Source organism: Camellia sinensis, chromosome 9 (genome assembly GCF_055761805.1).
Source record: "Camellia sinensis isolate YWXY chromosome 9, ASM5576180v1, whole genome shotgun sequence".
Classification (NCBI taxonomy): domain Eukaryota; kingdom Viridiplantae; phylum Streptophyta; class Magnoliopsida; order Ericales; family Theaceae; genus Camellia; species Camellia sinensis.
This window is the reverse complement of record NC_138969.1, coordinates 198,705,035-198,730,256: the sequence shown is the minus strand read 5'-3', so window position 1 is coordinate 198,730,256 and position 25,222 is coordinate 198,705,035. Positions and strand designations below refer to the sequence as shown.

General features: G+C 41.7%; 1 long non-coding RNA gene across 2 annotated transcripts; it reads right to left on the bottom strand.

The window, feature by feature from the left end:
• Positions 1-258: 258 nt before the first annotated feature.
• Positions 259-24,611, bottom strand: LOC145798961 (uncharacterized). 2 transcript variants are annotated; one of them, XR_014340886.1, is made up of 4 exons: positions 24,376-24,611; positions 22,708-22,757; positions 19,769-19,856; positions 259-554 (listed from the first exon to the last, which is right to left on the bottom strand). It is a non-coding gene; the product is annotated as an uncharacterized LOC145798961 (long non-coding RNA). The 2 variants fall into 2 exon arrangements; XR_014340887.1 differs by lacking the exon at positions 22,708-22,757.
• Positions 24,612-25,222: the final 611 nt, after the last annotated feature.

Below are 25,222 nucleotides of genomic sequence, written 5' to 3'. Positions count from 1 at the left end.
ACTCTCACATGTAGATAAAATGTCCCTAATCCTTTTCTAGGACATCCTATAGCTCATATGGACTCATGTGTACCGTATAACTCGTGCTCTGATACCACTCTGTCACGACCCAAAACCGCCCCCATAGGTTTAGCGCCGTAACCAGCCAGTAATCCTAGGATTACCAAAGGTCTCTAAACAGATTAACATATATTAAGGAGTTGCGGAAACAAATATACAATATACAACACCCATTGAGCTGTGCAGACAAACATGGGATAGATAATTTAATCTTTTATATACATACACGTGACGTCATAATACAACAATCTTATGTCACCCGCCAATAAAGATAAGACAAAAGTGGGACTTAGCCCATTATCCCATTATACAGAAAGTCAGAAATTGTACGAGACTCACAAAAAGAAAACAAAACAAGAGTTAAAAACATCATTCCCAAAACATGACCACTTGACTTGACTTAATCTGGAACCTCCTAGGGAGGCACAAAAGGGGTGGTTAACTAAACAAAGCTCTCCACGCATCAGTTTAGACCTGGTCACACGCCTGCTCACCTACATACATAATATGAATAGTGAGCAAAATCCCAGTGAATAATAACATAGTAAAGGCTTTAATGAATGATGTCCGTACAGAAACAAAGTCTTGTGCATAATCAAACATCAAAGAAGAAATAGATTCATATACATAATCATATTCGCATTCAAAGTTCATAAATTTCACATGATAGTACATGGTACATCCATTAGCGTTAACAAATCCGATGACCCATGAAGGGACGACGTGAAGGCATTCAGATGACCCATAAAGGGACAGACATAAGGCATTTTGATGAATCATGTGCACAGAGACGTTTCCGATGACCCATAAAGGAATGACCATAAAGGCATTCTGATGACCCATAATGGGATGCATATCATATGATGCTAAGGATGTGTAGACACCCCATTTTTGACCGAACTTAAGACTCAGACGTCACCGATTGAGCGCTTGGTGATGTTGCATAATGTGCTCGTTCAGAAGTTTCAGAGTCGCGGCCGTGAGCCCTGCCTCCGGACTTCCGAACCCTCTTTTGTACCTTGCCTCGGTTTGCGAACCAGACTCGGTTTTCTCTGTTTCTTTTCTTGAGGGAAGGGAGAGGTCCCGTAGACCATCTCTCAATGTCCGTAGGCTACATTTGGTGGCCGTAGGCCATTTTGCCCATTTCGGAGTCCGGTTTCTGGTTTTCGGAGCCGTCAGGCCGTGTGCCTCGGTTCGGGACCGCTTAACCATCTCCTATTGCTCTGGTTTTTGGAATACATCTTATTTACTCCCTTTTGAGGGACACTGGGGCTGAGAAACCCACTTTGTGGCCGAACGCCACTTTCGGTGCTTAACAGCCCATTTTCGGGACCCCGAACTGCGTGTTTTGGCCCCGGAACTTTCATTTTGCAACGGTTTTCGTTCATTTTTGGCAGGTACCTCTGTTTCATCACCAGAAAGGTCATTGAAGGGTGGGAGGCCAGCAATTGTTGCAGCAACCAGTTATACATCCTCCGACGCCCTCCGGCGCCCGTTTTTCGCACTTCCGGGCTAATGTTGAACACCTTGAGCCCATTTTCTCGAACTTTGAACCACATATTTGTGATGTACACACATGGGAGGACCCTAAAAAGTGGTGTCCGGCCAGTAATGTTACTTGACCCTTTTGACCCCCTCCTTCCAGGCTAATGTTGAACACCTTGAGCCCATTTTCTCGAACTTTGAACCACATATTTGTGATGTACACACATGAGAGGACCCTAAAAGTTGGTGGCCGGCCAGTAATTCCACCTGACCCTTTTGAACCCCTCTTTCCGAGCTAATGTTGAACCCCTTAGACCCACTTTCTTGGACTTTTAACCACAGGGTTGTGTTGTACACAGATAGGAGGATAGCATCAGTTGGTGGCCGGCCAGAAAATCTGATTAACCCTTTTGACCCCTAGCCGGCCGGCTAGGGGGTGTGGCCGGCCGGCCACTTGCAGCAAAAGTAATGGGCCGGCCGAGCTCTTTGCACTGTGCACTTTACAGCTGTGGAGCTTTATCCCCCAGAAAAGATCTTTATCCGGGGGATATTTTGTGGGGGAAAGTTTGTCTCCTTTTCCCCCACCTTTACACCCCCTTGTTGGCCTATATAGCAAGCAAGCTAGATCATTTGTTGGGGTTAGAAAACTTCACCTTCAAGCCTCCATACACAACTCCATCTCTATACCTCTCATTTCCTTAAAAATCTCTAAGTCCCTAAGCTCCATTCCTTCTACACCACCAAGCTCTACCATCACCACCTCATTTCCAGCAACAAGGAAGGTTTCTCAAAGGCAAAAGAAGCTGCAAATTGGTCCAAGAAGCAACAAAAGTCTTAGTCTTCAAGGGTGAGTAACTTTTCTTCACTTTGACCCTTTTTCTTGATCCATTGGTAAGCCCCCTATGATTTTTGTTTCAAGCTCCGGCCCTAACTGAAAAGGGCCCTCTTTTGAGCTCATCTTCACTTTTCATTAAGGGCTCAACCCTGTTTGAGCCCTCCATGATGCACTTGCTTCATTGATCCTCTTATATGTCATAATCTTGCATGCTATTTTTGGCCCATGAGTAATCTGTTTTTGAGCATGTTGTAAACTGATATTAGGCTTATTTTGAGCCCCTATTCAACATTGAAGAAGGGCTCATCACCATTTGGGACTTCCATGTTGTACCTACCTTTATACTCCTCTTTTCTTCCCCATTCTTGCATGTTTAGTTAGCCTATCATGCTTTTGTTTTTGGCCATTTTACAGTTCTGAAAAGGTGCTTATTTTGATCCATTCTTCATGTTTCATTTAGGTCCTTTCATGGTTTGGGACCTCCATAGGTCACTTCATGTTATATCTCTCTTTTATTCCCCATTCTTGCATGTTTAGTTAGCCTATCATGCTTTTGTTTTTGGCCATTTTACAGTTCTGAAAAAGTGTTTATTTTGGTCCATTCTACATGTTTTATTAAGGGTCTTTGGCTGTTTGGTGATTATTTTGCATACTTCATGTTATAGCCATTTTTGAGCCTCATTTTGCATTGCACTTTTTAGCATGTTTGTATACTGATTTTGAGGCTGCAATAAACTTTAAATATTCATATTTTTGGTCTCTCTTCAATGTTGTAGAAGGAAATTTTTCAGTTTGGATTTTGCTTATATCACTTGCTTCATTACCCCTCTTTTGGCCCCTATTCTTGCATGCCATTTTTGCCATACCTATGCTTGCTGTTTGTCCATGTTTATAACTGTGAAAGTGCCTTTTTTGGGACTTTCTAGCTTCTGTCTTTGCATTGCATGTCCATGTTGTGCATGTTTGGCATAGCTATAGGCCATTTCGGGCGCCTAAATTCGCATTTCGGGACAATTCCATGCATTTCATGTCATTTCGCCTCATTTCGGGACTGTTTTCCCCCATATTTTAGTGCTGAAATTCCATTAGAATGATTGCTATCCATTTCATGTCATTTGCATCGCATTCTATCATTGCCTCGGTTTGCGTGCCCGTGCGCACGCATTTCGAGGCACTTCATTTTTATCCGCCGGCATCCTATGTGAGTGTGGCTGAGGCTCACTCATGTTGGTATAAGCCCATTTGTCATTTCCATGTCATTTCATCGCATTTTATCATTGTCTCGGTTTGCGTGCCCGTGTGCACGCATTTCGAGGCACCCCATTTTTATCCGCCGGCATCCTATGTGAGTGTGGCTGAGGCTCATTCATGTTGGTATAAGCCCATATCATGTTTCCATGTCATTTGCATCGCATTCCGCCATCGCCTCGGTTTGCGAGCCCGTGCGCACGCATTTCAAGGCGTCTCATTTTCATTGCATTCCGCCATCGCCTCGGTTTGCGTGCCTGTGTGCACGCATTTCGAGGTATCTCATTTTCACATCATAGTGCATACTAGGTTGCATTTTAGATCGCGTTCTATATTTTCTCGGTTTGCGTGCCCGTGTGCATGCATTTCGAGGCATTTCATTTCCATAGCATTGTGTATGTTAGGATTGCATTTCATGCATATCATGCATATTGCATCGTGTCCGGAATAGGAGTTAGCCCGGGCACGGGAAACGAGGTACATTTCGTACTCCGAGTGACGGAATGTGTCTCAATTCCCCAGTCACCGACACTCCGGATTATCCATGATGGAGTTAGGTTTTAGCTATAGTTTCATGTGCATTCATCCTATATTGAGTTGTGCATTTTGACTCCTCGGCCATCATGCCTCGGTATGCGTGATTGGTGGCACGAGGTTCGAGACATGCATATATCTGTGCAAATACATTGCTATGCCCCTTTCCTGCTCTCTGTTGCAGCAAAACGAAGAATCAGCAATCTTTTGGGGCTTGGCACGCATTTCAAGAACAGGTGTAAACAGAGGCTAATTGGGGCATTCCGGTGGATTTCCGCGCAAGACAACCCGGACATGCACCATCCATCAGAAGCAAGGCGGTCCCTGGCTTGCACGCCAGTTTCATTTACTTTCTTAGTTAATTCATTAATTAATTAGAATTTTGTAATATTTTGGACTGTAATATTCTTTTATTCGGGACTGTAATATTTGGACTGTATTATTTATTCGGACCCTCTGCGCGAGGGCACAACTGTAATAAGTGTGCGTGAGTGTGATGTATGTCTTCCAACCCCACGTCTTTCTCCCTTTTATTTATCCGCTTATGATGGTTAGATTAGGGCATATTTAAATTAGCACACAGTATGACAGCATGTTTGCATTCATTCATCTGTATTGCATGCACCGGGCTCGGCGCATCATACTAATTGCATTGTACTTTCAATTCCAAATTGAATACATGTTAGTTGCAACATTCCATATGCCATCTTAGAATAGCCGAGCCTGCTATAGTTGCATTTTGCATGTGTTGCATTAGGCATTTTTGTATACTTAGGATTCATGCATGATTTCTAATGTAGTTTCTGTTTTTGGCTTGGAGTACTCGGTAAGTTTTATGCTTTAGCATCCTTGCATGCGTGTGAGTGACTGCCATGAATAGCATGCTTACCACGAGGCTAATTGCTTATGTGATATAACTGCCTGAGTGCCTGTGGGTGAAGGTTGGGTTATTTGAATTGGAATAATTCATCAAATGTGTGTTTTAAGCCCACTAGATAGTGGCAAAATCATGTTTTCTAAGCCCACCCGAGGGTGGCAAATCCACGTCTTAGCCTACTTGCGGGTAGCACCATCAAACCACTTTCAAATAAATAAACATGAAATGTTTTGTTCCAATTCAGGCAACCCGGTCTATACTTGTTTGCTGCGCGCATCACATAGTAACCTAGGCTAATAACCGGAATAAGAACACACAATGTTTTCAAAAATAGATATCATGGTTAGTAGAGGCCGGTCTATGACTGGGCGAGCGGGGGTGCTCACGAAGTGACCTTCCCCAATCGTACCCAAGTTCCCGAGCCGAGGCAACTTTGGTGATGACGGACACGTGGCCTTTTGGCACCGAGTCGGGGTTTCCTAAATTTCCCAAAATAAAATATTTAGGTGGCGACTCTGTATCTGGCAAAGCAGTCCATGTTTGGCACTTCTTTCAAAAATCTGTTTTCTTAAAACAATGTGTCGGATTTGGACTCTTTGGTTCAGACTTAGGACCGTGACAATTTTAGAGTCCTGAGCTGTAGTGACCCCAAATGAACAGAACGGGACTTCACCCTCCCGGGAGCATTCGGGGACGTCCACAGTTTCTGGCGACTCCGCTGGGGATTTAGAGAACTTGACTCGAACTCGTTATATCTGTTTTTGACTACACTTGTGTGATTCTTTGCATTGCATTTGCATTGGTGCGCCTAGGACACCGTGTTTGCCATCTGCTATTCCTGAACGGTTTGCCGGAGGCTTGTCTTGTCCAGGCATGACCATAAGGCTGACCGGTTGTGGGCTCTGCCAGTATGGGAACACAAACCCCGGTTTTACCGGGGCACCCTCTTTGACCATTCGACCTAGTGCATATTCGGATCGATAGTGACCATTCCAAACTAGGACAGGTTGCTTACCCGTTTATAAGTTGTTTGAAACCGCTGCGTGCGTAGTAAAACCCTAGCTCCTGACAAAATAGGACAGGGAAACCTTACCCCAATATAGGGGTGTTTTGACTCTCACTTATCTGTTATGTGCTTTAGAGTGTGTCTCTACAGGAATGCATGTATCAGTGTATGAGTTTGGGCATCAGGCCTGCGGGCATCAATCAGTATCTGGGAATTAGTTTTACCTGAGGGCATCAGTTTGCAGGGGCAGAAATTTGGGCAGAATTCAGTGGAGGGCACACTCATTCAACTATGCTCGTAACTGTTCAGATGGAATCAGGCTGAGATGCTGTCTGTTTTTCTCTTTTGCTAGGTAGTCTTGGAACTATAGCTTCAGAAGGCTCCGATATCTCCCGAGGTTCATCGAACTTGTGCTGATAGACTTTGCTAGGTCAGGGATTCAGTTCAAGGGCAATCAGTGTTCCTCTACCAGAGGCAGGGTAAAAAGGGCTAGTCAGGCACAAATCACCGGTTCAGCAGTTACCAGATCAGTGGCCCTTATCCACCCCACCAGTGAACAGTCAGGCTGAGGTCTCAGTTTCTACTGCCGGGATAGTTACCAATCAGTCAGATGGAACAGCAGAACACGTCGGGGATGGAGGCCATGCTGCGCCAGATGCACGAAAGTATGAAACTCATGCAGCAGGATGCTGCCCGTCAGGAGGAATTTGCCAAACAGCAGGCTGCGATCATGGCTCAGCAGGCCGAGCTCATCATCAAGCTGCAACAGCAAAGCGACGCATCCACCTCACAACAAGTTCCTCCCCCAACAGGAGCTCCAACACCTGGGGAGACGCCAAATGTCCAGGAAGGTACGGACATTCCGGCAGGGCCGGCTCCACCCCCAATTTTACCTCAACTATCCAAAACACCTACCAATTTACCAGACTCTCCCTCCGAGTTCGAGGTCGACCCCACAGCGTTGAAGTTGAGCAAGCTCGAAAAGCTGTTCAAGAAATCCCAGGGGGTAAAGTCCATCCCGGGCATTGAGGACGAGTACACCGACGTAGCTGTAACTCTGCCGGATAGGTTCAAGATGCCTCTCATCGACCGTTTTGATGGGTCAGGAGATCCCATGGTCCACCTGAGCTTATTTTCAGATGTTTTGCGCCCGATGGGCTTGACAAGATTGCAGAAGCTCTCCCTTTTTGGCCGGACCCTGTCGGGTATTGCAGTCACCTGGTATGCCAAATTGGAGGATTCAGTAAAGCAAAGCTGGGAGGAGATGGCCGAGGCCTTCGTCGCACAATATTCATACAATACCCAAATTGAGATTACGACCCGCGATCTTGAGACAATGAGGCAGGAGCCGAAGGAGAGCTTCTCAAAATTCGTGTCTCGGTGGAGAGCGAAGGCCTCGATGATGACTCTAAGGCCTACTGATAAGGATCAAATCCGGATGATTGTGCGCAATCTCCAGCCTAAGCTAATGCAGAGAATGATTGTAATCCCCTTTCCCACTTTCTCAGATTTGCACGATATGGGGGTACAAATCGAAGATGCAATGAGGCAAGGTCTGTTTGACCAAGATAAGGAGCAACCCAGGAGGGCGTTTACCCGCAGTTCGAATGCGACCACCAGTGGTGATGCAGCTGCAAGATCTTCTGATGTGGGCATGGTGGCTACCACCGTATCAAAAACAGCTACCCCATTCGCCGGTGCGTCCGGAAGTAGCTCGCAAGCAGCCAAACATCCACCCCAAGCCAAGAAGGTTTTCACCCCACTTTATATGCCTTTGTCAAAGGCTCTAGAGGCTTTGATCAAGAAAGGGCATCTGAAGCCCCTGGAACCGCAGCCATTACCAAAGAACCTCCCTCTCTCACACAACCCAACCGACTACTGTGCCTTCCATCAACGAGCTGGCCATGACACTGACATGTGCTTTCGTCTCCGCCACGAAATACAAGATCTGATCGACAACGGGGTCATCCCTGCACCAGGGCCTACAAAGTCTATCGGCACTTGATCAGTGAATTTATAGGGAGGATAATGTGATGTGATCGAGGGATGAACCAGCTGCGGGTGGCACTCGATTTACTCCAGATGTGGGAAGGACAGGCACTATTCTGAGCATTTGCGAATGCCAGTTTCTGACTTGGGTATTGGGTCAGTCTTGTTGTTTTGTTTTGAGTCTGTCTTTTTGTTTTGAGTCAGTCTCTTTTGTTTTGGGTCTGTCTTGTTGTACCGAGTCAGTCCTGTTGTATAGAAGTCGGGTGATTCCGGGGGATGTTACCTCGGGCGTCACCATTTTGTTTTATGTTTGTCTTTTCATTTTGTTTTGAGTCTGTTTCTGCCAGGAAGCCAGTTGTACCAACAGATTTGAATGAAACAACAGTAATTTTTGCGCTTCTGTGTTTGCCTCGGCCGTGCGCCAATTGTGCCAGAAAGTTTGAATGAAATAGCAGTGCATTCCACCTGCTCTCTTGTGCCCCAGAATCATTGCATTGACCTAAGTTTTTCAAAACTTTTTGAACACTGCAGTGAAAACGAAGAGGAAGGAATTCCTCGGGTTTTGCAAAACTTTGATCATTTGAGAGAAAGAGAGGCGTGCTAAGCCCTTAATGAATGGAATCATGCTTGTTAGCGTGAGTACTGAGAAGGACCCTGGCTTGATCCAGACTGGTTTCACACTATCTTCAGCATGAGTGATTTGTCACTTTCTTAAAAACTTTCAAAAACAAAATGTTTTGCGCGGTCCTGCGAAGACCTGTGTGGAATCGCTCCTGAGATTGTGCAGCCTAGGATCGCTCTCAGCCTCAAGACTCAACCCCTTTGCTTCCAAACCTTGAAACTTGAATTCAGAAGGTTCAACGGTCAACTATGATGTGAGGCCTGTGTGGCCAGATTTGAAGCAGCCCTCGAACAAGAGGCCAGGAAAGTCAGGTCAAGAAGATCAGATCTCATCAAAAGAAGCTTGCGAAGCTAGAACAACAGCCATTCTCCTGGATTCAGATGACTTCAGGATCTCAAAACCATTTGACATGGACAAAGCTACACTTTTACCCTTGAGAGGCTCGCTGGGCCGAAAACCCGGAAGGGCGACCCAGGCAAAAGTTAGAGCAAGAGAAAAATACAAGAAAAAAGAAGCAAAAAAAATGCAAAAGAAAAGGAAAAAAGAGAATAAAAAAGAAAGATGCAAAGAAAAGAACAAAAAAGGAAAAGAAATGAAAAGAATTGAAGAGAAAAGAAGAACAAAGCTCGCGAGGTCGAAAACCCGCAACGGGCGCCTTGGCAAAAGTTAGAGCCTAAAAAGGAGAGGTTAATACCCGAGTGTACCTTAACCCCGAACTACGTGAGGCTTGATTCCCATCCTTGGGATACGTAGGCAACTTCGTTCTGAAGTCCAGCCCTAAAACACTTCAAATTCGATCATGTCCATGTGATGGTTCTGATAATATTTGCTTTCTCTGTATCCGAGAGTTCGGTTGCAATCATCGTTTCGAGGACTGATTATAATGCGCTGCGGTGCCATTCACACAAGGGGCAACTTTCCGTTGCCATTTAATGCGCTGCGGTGCCATTCACACAAGGGGCAACTTTCCGTTGCCATTCAATGCGCTACGGTGCCGTCCAAATAAGGGGTAACTTTCCGTTGCCATTCAATGCGCCGCGGTGCCGTTCAAACAAGGGGCAACTTTCCGTTGCCATGCAGTGTCCTTCAGACAAGGGGAAATTTTCCATTGTTACAGATCCGAGGTTGTGCATCTCAAGAGTAGGTTCCGTGCTCGTTGAGCAGTGGTCGTTTGCAAAAATAGTTTTTGAGAATTTTTACTAAGGTTGACTAATCTTCTCGAAAAGTATTCCATTTTTAAAACTGGACCATTTCTTGGACCCAAAAAAGGGAAAATTTCCAGTGCTCACAACATAACTTGCATGATTTCAAATCAGAAAATTGAACAAACATGTTAATCTAACTCTCATTTTGGTCAAAATTTTTAGGAGAAAACTAAAAAAAAATGGTCAAAATGATGAACTAGGGGCACAGTTGAGTCAGGCTTCCTGTCTTTCCCATTGTCAACATACTTGCCAAGAAAGGCACTCTACTTGCCAAAAGGGCACTCTACCTGCCAGAAAAGGGCACAACAAAGGGCAGAAAGCTCTCTCATCCTCCAAGCAGCAAGGTATCAAGCCGAGTGCGAAGCACGAATTGGAATGGATCGAGATGCTCCATTCCCTCATCCGGCGCATCGACAGATGTCACCGAAGGAAATAGCCGCGAGCTGATTATGTTGGGTGTGAGCCCGCAACTTCCTATTCATCCATCAGCCACCCAGGGGAGGGCTGAAAAATGAGAGAATGAAGAATAAAGAGACGTGCGATGAGAGGAAAAGTGAGAACAGGGCTTTTTTCAGAAAAACAGAGCTTGAGGGCCGAGTGATGTGAGAACCACAAATGAGAAAGGGTGGGAAACACTACCCGATGAAACAGGCTCCCTGTGCACGTCCGGGTGTCGTGTCTTTTTGTTTTATCTCGATTCTTGTTTTGAGTCGTTTTGAGTGTTACTCGATGTGTCTAGGTTGTGCGCTTTTTATTTCCTTGTTGAGTTTTTTTCGCTGTGTTCAGTCGTAGGCTCAATACCCGGTTAAGAACTCATTTCTTAATTTCAAAAATAAAAGCGTTTTGCGCTCCGAGTGCCGTGCCGTTCTCCACATCTATGCAAAACAAGATTCATTCTTTCATAAAACCGCAGGGTTCAACCCAGGTCATGTCAGAACAATAAAATCAGGACCTATCTGAAGCTATATGGGTTCCAGACTGCAAAGCAAAAGCAAAAGAGGAAAATGTCGGGTATCTGAGTTTGTTTCAACTTCAGTAAGTTCCAGGACTACATTCCGTGTGTACCTCTTCAGGTCTTGCCAATGCTCCGAAGTATGAGTGTGCCTCTACCTCAAGCTCAAGATCCAGTCCGCTTCAAGCCAAAATGGCAATCGAAGTGCTCCCTCAGAAAACCAGCCCCTGCCAGATGCATCTTGGCTGTGTTTGCAATGAGTTCCTAGGAGACCAACTGCGACGGTGGAAACTAGAGTTCGGACGGCTATTGCCTAGAACGCAAAGGTTCGGAATTTCTGAGACTAAAGTCTAGTTTAAATACCCAGGGGTCTACCCTCGGCTTGAAATCTGTATGGCAGCCCCATAGATTGAGATAGCATGTGAATGCGCCTCGATTCTGGATACTGAATCAACCTAGTCTGTCACCCCGTTGGAGAATAGGGAAAGTTGTGAACATAACCAGGAAGGAAAGGTAATAACTGCAGTTTGGAAGTACAATCAAGAAAGTGCAAGGAGAACCCACTCTTTTCAGCTCAAAATGTTTCTGCGGAATTTTCAACTCATGTCTTCGATGTGTAACTCATCGTCAGTCGGCATGCACGAGGTGTATCCTTTTTGGAATATATGGTGACCCCTTCGAGAAGTAAATCAGAGGTTGCGTTTGGAATTTGGTCTACTTAAGGCTTGCATGCCCTTATTCGGTATTTTTGTTTCAAACGGGTGTTGTCACGCACATTTATCTAGCATTGTTATGCTCATCAATTGCATTGTTATGCACATTTATCTAGCATTGTTATGCTCATCAATTGCATTGTTATGCACATCTATCTAGCATTGTTATGCTCATTACTGGCATTGTTATGTACACTTCACCTGCATCGTTATGCACCTTTTCATTTGCAATTGTCGTCTTTTCTCCTCTCGCATGCGATGCGTTAGGGCATCTTTGGTTTCGAACATTCGGATGAATTCCGGCGTTCATCCACCCCTTTCCTCCCTAGCATGTGATATGCTGAGAGGTTTTCTCTTGCGTGTGATACGCTGAGAAATTTATCTTTCCTCCCTTGCATGTGATATGCTGAGAGGTTTTCTCTTGCGTGTGATACGCTGAGAAACTTATCTTTTCTCTCTTGCATGTGATATGCTGAGAGGTTTTCTCTTGCGTGTGATACGCTGAGAAATTTCTCTTTTCTCTCTTGCATGTGATATGCTGAGAGGTTTTCTCTTGCGTGTGATACGCTGAGAAATTTCTCTTTCCTCCCTTGCATGTGATATGCTGAGAGGTTTTCTCTTGCGTGTGATACGCTGAGAAATTTATCTTTCCTCCCTTGCATGTGATATGCTGAGAGTTTTCTCTTGCGTGTGATACGCTGAGAAATTTATCTTTCCTCTCTTGCATGTGATATGCTGAGAGGTTTTCTCTTGCGTGTGATATGCTGAGAAACTTATCTTTTCTCTCTTGCATGTGATATGCTGAGAGGTTTTCTCTTGCGTGTGATACGTTGAGAAATTTCCCTTTTCTCTCTTGCATGTGATATGCTGAGCGGTTTTCTCTTGCGTGTGATACGCTGAGAAATTTGCCTTTCCTCTTTTGCGTGTAATACGCTGAGAGGTTTGCCTTCTTCCTCTCCTATGTGTGATACGTAGAGGGATGTTGTGTGTTAGGCTCCGGGTAGTCTCAGTAGTCGCTTTTAACCTTCTCCGCGTGAGACGCAGCGAGAATTGCATAATTTTCTTACATCCTTTCTGGATGAAATGTAGTTAGATTTGTATTCACTTGCTTAAAATTGTCGCATATTTGCTTCATTACAGCTCTCTTTGCATGATCATGAGTGATAACCGGCTTCGCGTAGCGTATAAGTCCAACTTTCAAAACCGGCTTCGCGTAGCGTATAAGTCCAATCTTCAAAATCTTCTGGCATATCACTTTGCCCCTGCCTGCGGGCATGCCTGCGGGCACATCTCTGTTTATCTTGTACGTTTTGTCTAAGTCTTCGGCCTTGTCAAAAATGGGTCGTCTCTGGGCTTTGACATTCACTCCCGTCACTTGTGACTTCTGAGTTCTGTCAAAGAGGGGCAACTGTAGACACCCCATTTTTGACCGACCTTAAGACTCAGACGTCACCGATTGAGCGCTTGGTGATGTTGCATAATGTGCTCGTTCAGAAGTTTCAGAGTCGCAGCCGTGAGCCCTGCCTCCGGACTTCCGAACCCTCTTTTGTACCTTGCCTCGGTTTGCGAACCAGACTCGGTTTTCTCTGTTTCTTTTCTTGAGGGAAGGGAGAGGTCCCGTAGACCATCTCTCAATGTCCGTAGGCTACATTTGGTGGCCGTAGGCCATTTTGCCCATTTCGGAGTCTGGTTTCCGGTTTTCGGAGCCGTCAGGCCGTGTACCTCGGTTCGGGACCGCTTAACCATCTCCTATTGCTCCGATTTTTGGCATACATGTTATTTACTCCCTTTTGAGGGACACTGGGGGCTGAGAAACCCACTTCGTGGCCAAACGCCACTTTCGGTGCTTAACAGCCCATTTTCGGGACCCCGAACTGCGTGTTTTGGCCCCAGAACTTTCATTTTGCAACGGTTTTCGTTCATTTTTGGCAGGTACCTCTGTTTCATCACCAGGAAGGTCACTGAAGGGTGGGAGGCCAGTAATTGTTGCAGCAACCAGTTATACATCCTCCGACGCCCTCCGGCGCCCGTTTTTCGCACTTCCGGGCTAATGTTGAACACCTTGAGCCCATTTTCTCGAACTTTGAACCACATATTTGTGATGTACACACATGGGAGGACCTTAAAAAGTGGTGGCCGGCCAGTAATGTTACTTGACCCTTTTGACCCCCTCCTTACAGGCTAATGTTGAACACCTTGAGCCCATTTTCTCGAACTTTGAACCACATATTTGTGATGTACACACATGAGAGGACCCTAAAAGTTGGTGGCCGGCCAGTAATTCCACCTGACCCTTTTGAACCCCTCTTTCCGAGCTAATGTTGAACCCCTTAGACCCACTTTCTTGGACTTTTAACCACAGGGTTGTGTTGTACACAGATAGGAGGATAGCATCAGTTGGTGGCCGGCCAGAAAATCTGATTGACCCTTTTGACCCCTAGCCGGCCGGCTAGGGGGTGTGGCCGGCCGGCCACTTGCAGCAAAAGTAATGGGCCGGCCGAGCTCTTTGCACTGTGCACTTTACAGCTGTGGAGCTTTATCCCCCAAAAAAGATCTTTATCCGGGGGATATTTTGTGGGGGAAAGTTTGTCTCCTTTTCCCCCACCTTTACACCCCCTTGTTGGCCTATATAGCAAGCAAGCTAGATCATTTGTTGGGGTTAGAAAACTTCACCTTCAAGCCTCCATACACAACTCCATCTCTATACCTCTCATTTCCTTAAAAATCTCTAAGTCCCTAAGCTCCATTCCTTCTACACCACCAAGCTCTACCATCACCACCTCATTTCCAGCAACAAGGAAGGTTTCTCAAAGGCAAAAGAAGCTGCAAATTGGTCCAAGAAGCAACAAAAGTCTTAGTCTTCAAGGGTGAGTAACTTTTCTTCACTTTGACCCTTTTTCTTGATCCATTGGTAAGCCCCCTATGCTTTTTGTTTCAAGCTCCGGCCCTAACTGAAAAGGGCCCTCTTTTGAGCTCATCTTCACTTTTCATTAAGGGCTCAACCCTGTTTGAGCCCTCCATGATGCACTTGCTTCATTGATCCTCTTATATGTCATAATCTTGCATGCTATTTTTGGCCCATGAGTAATCTGTTTTTGAGCATGTTGTAAACTGATATTAGGCTTATTTTGAGCCCCTATTCAACATTGAAGAAGGGCTCAACACCATTTGGGACTTCCATGTTGTACCTACCTTTATACTCCTCTTTTCTTCCCCATTCTTGCATGTTTAGTTAGCCTATCATGCTTTTGTTTTTGGCCATTTTATAGTTCTGAAAAGGTGCTTATTTTGGTCCATTCTTCATGTTTCATTTAGGTCCTTTCATGGTTTGGGACCTCCATAGGTCACTTCATGTTATATCTCTCTTTTATTCCCCATTCTTGCATGTTTAGTTAGCCTATCATGCTTTTGTTTTTGGCCATTTTACAGTTCTGAAAAAGTGTTTATTTTGGTCCATTCTACATGTTTTATTAAGGGTCTTTGGCTGTTTGGTGATTATTTTGCATACTTCATGTTATAGCCATTTTTGAGCCTCATTTTGCATTGCACTTTTTAGCATGTTTTTATACTGATTTTGAGGCTGCAATAAACTGTAAATATTCATATTTTTGGTCTCTCTTCAATGTTGTAGAAGGAAATTTTTCAGTTTGGATTTTGCTTATATCACTTGCTTCATTACCCCTCTTTTGGCCCCTATTCTTGCATGCCATTTTTGCCATACCTATGCTTGCTGTTTGGCCATGTTTATAACTGTGAAAGTGCCTTTTTTGGGACTTTCTAGCTTCTGTCTTTGCATTGCATGTCCATGTTGTGCATGTTTGGCATAGCTATAGGCCATTTCGGGCTCCTAAATTCGCATTTCGGGACAATTCCATGCATTTCATGTCATTTCGCCTCATTTCGGGACTGTTTTCCCCCATATTTTAGTGCTGAAATTCCATTAGAATGATTGCTATCCATTTCATGTCATTTGCATCGCATTCTATCATTGTCTCGGTTTGCGTGCCCGTGCGCACGCATTTCGAGGCACTTCATTTTTATCCGCCGGCATCCTATGTGAGTGTGGCTGAGGCTCACTCATGTTGGTATAAGCACATTTGTCATTTCCATGTCATTTCATCGCATTTTATCATTGTCTCGGTTTGCGTGCCCGTGTGCACGTATTTCGAGGCACCCCATTTTTATCCGCCGGCATCCTATGTGAGTGTGGCTGAGGCTCATTCATGTTGGTATAAGCCCATATCATGTTTCCATGTCATTTGCATCGCATTCCGCCATCGCCTCGGTTTGCGAGCCCGTGCGCACGCACTTCAAGGCGTCTCATTTTCATTGCATTCCGCCATCGCCTCGGTTTGCGTGCCTGTGTGCACGCATTTCGAGGTATCTCATTTTCACATCATAGTGCATACTAGGTTGCATTTTAGATCGCGTTCTGTATTTTCTCGGTTTGCGTGCCCGTGTGCATGCATTTCGAGGCATTTCATTTCCATAGCATTGTGTATGTTAGGATTGCATTTCATGCATATCATGCATATTGCATCGTGTCCGGAATAGGAGTTAGCCCGGGCACGGGAAACGAGGTACATTTCGTACTCCGAGTGACGGAATGTGTCTCAATTCCCCAGTCACCGACACTCCGGATTATCCATGATGGAGTTAGGTTTTAGCTATAGTTTCATGTGCATTCATCCTATATTGAGTTGTGCATTTTGACTCCTCGGCCATCATGCCTCGGTATGCGTGATTGGTGGCACGAGGTTCGAGACATGCATATATCTGTGCAAATACATTGCTATGCCCCTTTCCTGCTCTCTGTTGCAGCAAAACGAAGAATCAGCAATCTTTTGGGGCTTGGCACGCATTTCAAGAACAGGTGTAAACAGAGGCTAATTGGGGCATTCCGGTGGATTTCCGCGCAAGACAACCCGGACATGCACCATCCATCAGAAGCAAGGCGGTCCCTGGCTTGCACGCCAGTTTCATTTACTTTCTTAGTTAATTCATTAATTAATTAGAATTTTGTAATATTTTGGACTGTAATATTCTTTTATTCGGGACTGTAATATTTGGACTGTATTATTTATTCGGACCCTCTGCGCGAGGGCACAACTGTAATAAGTGTGCGTGAGTGTGATGTATGTCTTCCAACCCCACGTCTTTCTCCCTTTTATTTATCCGCTTATGATGGTTAGATTAGGGCATATTTAAATTAGCACACAGTATGACAGCATGTTTGCATTCATTCATCTGTATTGCATGCACCGGGCTCGGCGCATCATACTAATTGCATTGTACTTTCAATTCCAAATTGAATACATGTTAGTTGCAACATTCCATATGCCATCTTAGAATAGCCGAGCCTGCTATAGTTGCATTTTGCATGTGTTGCATTAGGCATTTTTGTATACTTAGGATTCATGCATGATTTCTAATGTAGTTTCTGTTTTTGGCTTGGAGTACTCGGTAAGTTTTATGCTTTAGCATCCTTGCATGCGTGTGAGTGACTGCCATGAATAGCATGCTTACCATGAGGCTAATTGCTTATGTGATATAACTGCCTGAGTGCCTGTGGGTGAAGGTTGGGTTATTTGAATTGGAATAATTCATCAAATGTGTGTTTTAAGCCCACTAGATAGTGGCAAAATCATGTTTTCTAAGCCCACCCGAGGGTGGCAAATCCACGTCTTAGCCTACTTGCGGGTAGCACCATCAAACCACTTTCAAATAAACAAACATGAAATGTTTTGTTCCAATTCAGGCAACCCGGTCTATACTTGTTTGCTGCGTGCATCACATAGTAACCTAGGCTAATAACCGGAATAAGAACACACAATGTTTTCAAAAATAGATATCATGGTTAGTAGAGGTCGGTCTACGACCGAGCGAGCGGGGGTGCTCACGAAGTGACCTTCCCCAATCGTACCCAAGTTCCCGAGCCGAGGCAACTTTGGTGATGACGGACACGTGGCCTTTTGGCACCGAGTCAGGGTTTCCTAAATTTCCCAAAATAAAATATTTAGGTGGCGACTCTGTATCTGGAAAAACAGTCCATGTTTGGCACTTCTTTCAAAAATTTGTTTTCTTAAAACAATGTGCCGGATTTGGACTCTTTGGTTCAGACTTAGGACCGTGACAAGTTTAGAGTCCTGAGCTGTAGTGACCCCAAATGAACAGAACGGGACTTCACCCTCCCGGGAGCGTTCGGGGAAGTCCACAGGATGCCACGAATACATTTTAAAAACTTGGAAAATCATTCACTCATACATAACATAGCATTTCAGAAAACTGATCAGTTCATATTATCAGAAAATAATTAAAGTTAAACATAACTTTATGGAGTTATTACTTACAGATGGCTCCGATAGCAAAAATAGAAAAAGCGGGAGATTCGAATAGTCTATGGCGCGTGACCTATACAAACACATAGCATATACACATTGAAACACATTCTTAGAACATATGTAACTCATTACGTCTCGTTCTTAGTGTGTTTCCAAGACTTATCCTCATCATTATTATGTCTTAATTAAGGCTTAAGAATGCCTAGGATACAAGGAGGATGCTAAAATGTGTCTCAAACCACTTAGTCAAAATTGCTAAAAACAGGGTCCTCGTTCGAGCGCAACTTCCTTCGCTTGAGCGAAGGTTAAAAAATGTGAGTGGTTGCTCGAGCGCAACTTTGGTCGCTCGAGCGATCTGTAAACTCTACAAAAGTACTAGTTGTGCGAATTCTCCACTCAACGATTGCTTAACTGTTGCTCGAGCGTGTGACTAAGGTCTTCGCTCAAGCGCAACTCTTGTCGCTCGAGCGGTCTGCAAAACATGAAAACTTCTGGGAGTATGCATTTTACGCTCGAGCCAAATCTTGGTCGCTCGAGTACAAGTGCAAGATACTGAGTGCTCGCTCGAGCGTAGGATCTATCGCTTGAGTAGTGAGGTCGAAATTTGGAATTTCCAGATTGATGTTCTCAATCCAAAACTCAAATTCAAAGCTGTTAAACACCTCTTTTGGGCCCAAAACTTGAGAAAACATATATAAAATTATAGAACTTTATGAATTAAAAGTCATTTCACAAAAATCAAGTTCCAAAGAGTAAGTCAATTGTTGAAATCAGACTTGAAACTCAATATGTTACACATGCATGATAAAAAATGATTTCTTTCCTTCCAAAACATGATCAATTAAGATAAAATGATGTAGAACTTGATGAATTTCCAAAACCAAGCTAGAGTAACTACATGCATGTGAGAGTTCTTGAAACTTAAGCTCAAAATGTAAAGAGATGTGCATGCATGCATGTATGAGTTCTTGAGTCACTTCTCTAAGCTTAATTCTTGTATATAATCACCTATTTCAGTTGATTCCTCATAATTCATGACATAATCACAAGGTTTAGAAGTTGCTTACTCACTTGAAGTCTTGAATTAGCAAGCATTCCAAGTTGTCTCTCCCAATTCTCAAGTCTTTAGCTAGATTCCAAACCAATTCCTTTGTTGAGTCCAATTTTCCTCCTATCTCTCTCTACATTGGAAATAAAAAGATGAGGAGTGGAGTGTTCTAATATAAGCTTACATTAGCCCTATATAGGCTCAGTTAATGGTTTTAATTAATCCCAACTTAACTTAATCAACTATCATTAATTTATTCTACTGGAGTCAGTTCCAAATCGAATTTCAATTAAATCTACCATAAAATCCTAAAAATTCCAAATAACACATATATCAAGTCAAATTCGTGATCAGATGCCGATAAGACCTTCAATTTGCAAAACAAAACAGAAACACAAACAGATCTTTCTACGATAGATAGATAGAAACACAAATAATGCAACACACATGTAATTAATTCAGAATTTCATCTTAATTACTCATTAGACATAATTAATCATGGCTTAACGACTAATCATAGATTGGTGTTGTTACAATTTAAGCCTGACTGATTTTCCACTTGTATTTTAGAACTATTAACAATACACCTCAATAATGTGAAGTTCATACTTTAACATTGAAATTCAGCAAGTAATCATGGGGAAAGATAACCCAATTTAATGAAACGACATAAATTTCTCACCCATAGAACTCTCAATGGAAATTTGACAACAACAAACTCTGCTTAGTAAATAACTCTATGATATTCAATTGTTATCTTCAAAAAGTGAAAAAGAAAACTCCTATGCCTAACCGTGTAAGAAACAATTGAATGCAATCTGAAGTTGAGTCATTTAAGTCTAAGTATATTTACCTTTCTTTCATGGGAACACATGGATAGTTCCAAAAGCCTTGCCTTACCTCAGCATCTTTGTCATCATAGTGTCTGAAACAAAACAACCCTAGAATAGGATATTATAACATGACATGAAGACAAAACTACATTAGACATTTTCAAGAAATTCTTGTCACGCCCCACTTTTTATTACTCGAAATCATTACCAACTTCATTAATTTAATTCAATATCAGAGATTACATGTGGAAATAAACTCAAATGTTCAACTAATAGAAATGAATAACAATTCTCTCATTCGAATGCAAATTAAATACAACATGAGCATTCTAAATAAACTGCCCGAGGGCTTACATCATTAAGGAATCCAGAAGAAGGGTGTAACCCTTTTGCATATATGGCATTCTACCAACACAATAGAGGCCCCGTGACCAACAAATAAGAAGATCCAAATCTTGTAGCACATCTTGCTTAACACCTGAAAAGATTCAACAACGTGGGATGAACATATAGTCTAGTAGGGATCTCTGCATGATCCTCAACAATAACAACTTACAGATAGCTATGATCATGAATGCTCAATCTCGTACTAGAATAATAATGTGGCAGTTTATACAAAAATATACAGAAGTATAAACTTTTCTCAAAACAGTCAATCCATTCAGCGCTATAAGCGATTCATCTTTCATTTCATTTCATTTCATTATCCCTTGTTCCCGAACTTTCGTGACAATAACATTACTTAGAAAAACAATTTCATTAAGCCCGTTATTTCTCTCCCATTTTCCATGCTTACTACAGATTTTCCCTTTTTCAAAACATACTTTCAAATCCCAATTTTTCCTTCACACTTTCCCAAAATCTCATAATGGTATTTTGGTTTATTCCCAACACATTCATATCTATACATGTATGCCTTTAATAGAAAGGGGATAACAAATCATCAACATGTATTCAACCAACAAGTAAGGCAACTCGGCCCTCCAAAACTGTAACCATCGCAATCCATGATATACTCAGATACATTGAGACAATAATAATAAAGCTCTACTCTACCGGCTAAGTCAGTTCTCCAGGTGCTAGCTGGAAGGTAACGGTACCTTTGATTATAAGCGCAGTCAATTCTCCAGGCGCTAACTGGAAGGTGGCGGTACCTTTCATTATAAGCGCAGTTTATAACACTAACAATTTCAATACAACATAACATAACCAACAAGTGTAATATATACACATGAACTATCAAGATACATAAGCAACGTGTTAAAATATATGAACACATAGGTGTGTGGAGTACATCCCCTATCTCCTCCCACACACTGGAGTACATCACCTATCTCCTCCTTAACAATTATACATATATAATGTATCATAGCACTTCATTACATACAATGTTCAATCAACACCAGTGTAATGCAAACACAACAATTCAACACAACAATGTCATCCTCCACCGATGACCAAGGACAAAACCTCTAGATGCATGAATTCAGTACACCTATTAGAAGACTCAACTATCATGTGATCTTAAACCCAACAACAACGCTAGTAAGATAGGTAATGGTAAAACCCCAAATGTGGGTATTCAACACTCAAGACATAATAGTTCAATTTCCATATTCATTTTACAAGGCTCACATAGAGTTAACATTTCATTTTCCATTTTCAAGATCAATTTTCATAAACTTCCCAAGTCAACAAGTTACACCACTTATTCCCAAAAACACCTTTCTCATTCACAAAAATCAATTCCATTCTTTTTGTTCTACAAAACCAATCCCATGAATAATAAAAGCCATAATCCAACTCGGTTCAATATATTCATTTCAAAACAACCCCAAAGCCATAGTTAATCCCTGAGGCATTAACACCTTGACCCAACTCATATTAACAATAGTAATTTACAAGTATTGTTCAACTACCCTCCATTTCAATTTACCAAATCAAAACATAAATTAGGGCTTTTTCTTCTTTCCACAATAACATGCTAATTTACACTCCAATTAACCCAAAGAACTATCAATGATAAATATAATCATTTTCAACAACCAACCCTAGGTTCCCTCACATGGTTTTCAAAGAAATTCAACATGATATGATTTTCATGCAATACAAAACTACCACATGTCTATCTATAGACGGAGTATTGAAAAAGAACAAGGAGAATCCCTACCTCAAATGAAGAACCTAAGGAGAAGAAGAGCCAAACTCGGAAGTGCTCCAATCCCAAAGTTTTTCGGATCAAAACGAAGCCCACACAACCCTCTAACTTTCTTACAAAGAGATTAGGGTAGGAACACCCAAGAACTAGATCAATCCCTAGAGAGAAGGTGAGTGTAGAGAGAGAGGGAGTCGAATCTGGGGTTTTAGACAAAAAGGGAAATCAAAAAGTGAAGAAGAAGCTGTTGCTGCGAACTGATATATACGTTCCTCGCTCGAGCGAATGAGTGGTCGCTCGAGCGACCAGACACAAAGAAACCTCGCTCGAGCGAAAAACACGAAGCTTCAGGTCTGCAACCCAGAAGTATGCTTGAGCGAAGAAACGCTCGCTCGAGCGAAGAAGCCCAAAACATACAGCTCGCTCGCTCGAGCGAAGAACAGCTCGCTCGAGCCAAGGCTGCGTCTGAACAAAACCTGAAGACACGAAAAGCTCGCTCGAGCGTACAAACCCTCGCTCGAGCAAAAAAGCAACAACACAAGGGCTCGCTTGAGCGACAAAGTCCTGGCTCGAGCGAAGAGGCTAAAAACTGGACAGCAACCATATGCTTTCAATCACAACCAACCTGAAACGAACCTGCCCAAAACATCCTATAACTCAAATACAAAGTATTGAAGGATGGAAACAAGCTAAATACAACAAGCCACATCTACGGAACCAAGTCCAGAATACAAAATAAAATGGAGGAAAAACCGGGATCGCTATATTCTTCTCGAAAAGATGGTAAAACACTGAATGTTTTACCTATAAGGGCAAAGTGGTGCACCCAATGAATTTTTATGGTCAGTCAGTCCCTGTATGCATTCCAATATGAGCTTTTGTCAAATAACTACTAATGGATTTGCATTTAACAAACTAATGTATGATTAATTTTTTTAAAAAAATATAACTTGAAAGAAAGAAAAACAATTCCAAGTTGTTACAGTATTATGACAATCAGACTGCAAAAGAATAATTGCTTTAAACATATGCTATGTTCCAACATGTGTTTTTATCAACTAAGAATAACAATTTTGATGAGGCTTCCTTTCACCGTCCATGTCATAATAACAAAATTTCATTGATCCATGATTTGTCTTCATAGATATTATAATCACAAAGTTTGCATCGATAGAATGCTTTGCAAAAAATGAGTTTTTCTGATTGACGAGGTCTTCAAAATATTTTCGTATCAACATGTGCAACATGTTAAATGTTCAGTGCAATACCAATTGACTAAGGCTCTCAATTTTGTTAATGGGCTTCTTATTTCAATACTGTCACTCATAAAGACAGCAGTTTTTTTTTTTTTTTCAAAACACACCAAATAGCATCTTGAGCTCCAAGCACGATAGACTAAACCTTCAATTGATGGTCTTGAAGTGCACATTTTGTTCATCAAACGAAATTAAAATGAACCAAGCAATACATGCCAAAACAAAGTTAAAAATTTAATGTAATAAACTTGGATTCAAATGTCCAGATTATATTAACGGAGCCATAATTTTGAGTGACCAATCAACTTTCTATGACAATAGATTATTAGACATGTGTATAGATAAGTAATATATAGATGGGGCTATGTTATATGGAAAATGTAAAAAAGGTTGCTTAAAAATTCAGAGCAATTAAAAAAAAAAAAATCAAAGGTGAATAGAACCCATCAATTGCATAAAACAATAAAGCACTCAAAATCCATACTCGGTTCAAATTGTTAGCCAATTGAGAGATGCCACAGCAAACAAAAATACCTTATATACCTGTGCCATAACACTAAGAAAATATGAGTTTAATTAAAAGATGCCACAACTGGTTCCCCATTGGTATCTCTTGAATAATTAAATTTATGCAATCTTGATATCATTGATTATTTTGATTTTCAAATACTAAAATAGTTGAATCAAAAGCCCTAATTTTCATTTTAAAATGGGAGGGGTTTTAGATAAGGGGAAAAAAAAAATCAAATTGTAGATTTAGAACATGAGAAAATAATACAAAGAAAACTTTTTTAAAAATGTAATCTTCAAATATATTGCCCTAATCTTTAAATACTACAAGAGTTTAATCAAATGCCCTAATTTCTATTTCAAGAAGGGAAGGGTTTCAAGAAATGAGGGGAAAAAAAAATCATATTGTAGCTTCAAAACATGAGAAAAAAAATTCAAAGAAAACATAAAAAAAACATTTTAAAAAAAAACTAGCTTTAGAACCTTACAAAACCAGTTTTTCCTTAGCCAACAATGGTGGTTTTGAAACCAAAACTCTATATTTCAATATGTGGATTTCGATTTTTGAATACTACAACAGTTGAATCAAATGCCCTAGTTCCGGTTTTACGAAGGAAAGGGTGTCATAAAAAAAAAAAAAAATTAGCTTCAGAACATCAGACAAAAACTAGAAGAAACTATTGAAATTTTGAAGTCAGAAACTTACAAGATTAGATCTGTAGTTCTTCATCAAACCAACAATGGTGATAAGACTCGAAGTTGTGAGAGTATGAAGGATTGCGAAGGGTTGCACGGAAGGGAGGAGCAGCGTCAGTAGCAAAAGATGTTTGGTGTCAGAGAAAAGAAGGAGACAGCTATAGAGGCTATACGTGGGAGAGAGAGACAGAGAGAGAGTTTCTACAAAATAAAGAAGGAAATGGCAAGGAGGAAAGAGTTGCGATTTTGGTCTACTCATAATTTTTCCCAATGATCTCATCCGTTAATTTTTCATTTAAAATGATCTGAGCATTCTAATCAATTATCTCTCTAAAACATTTTCAAAAATCATTTTATTATATTATAATGATATAAAAACAAAATTGAAAAATTATATACAATCACACCTTGGAACTGTGATTAAAATAAATATATATAAACACACTTATTTAAAATAGGTGATTAAAAAAATATTATCTCACCCATTAAATTAAGTGTGATTAAAAAATCATTTAAATTTTTTTAATCACAATTCTAATAAAAGTGAGATATTTTTAATTCTTCTTATGTGATCTTTAATCCGATGTTAATTAGAATGTGTCATTAAAATATATATATATATATATATAATCACTTAATTGAAAAGTGACATAAAAAATCAATATTATCACACTCAATCAAATCAAGTGTGATTAAAATATCAATCTATTTTTTTTATCACACTTCTAATAAAAATGAGATATTTTTATTTGTCAAAGTATGATCTTTAACTGTTTTTGCAATAGTGTTTGGTGTTTTTTTTTTTTATAGAAGGGTAATGGATTTTCTCTCACTTTCTCTCTCTTTTTCTTGGTAAA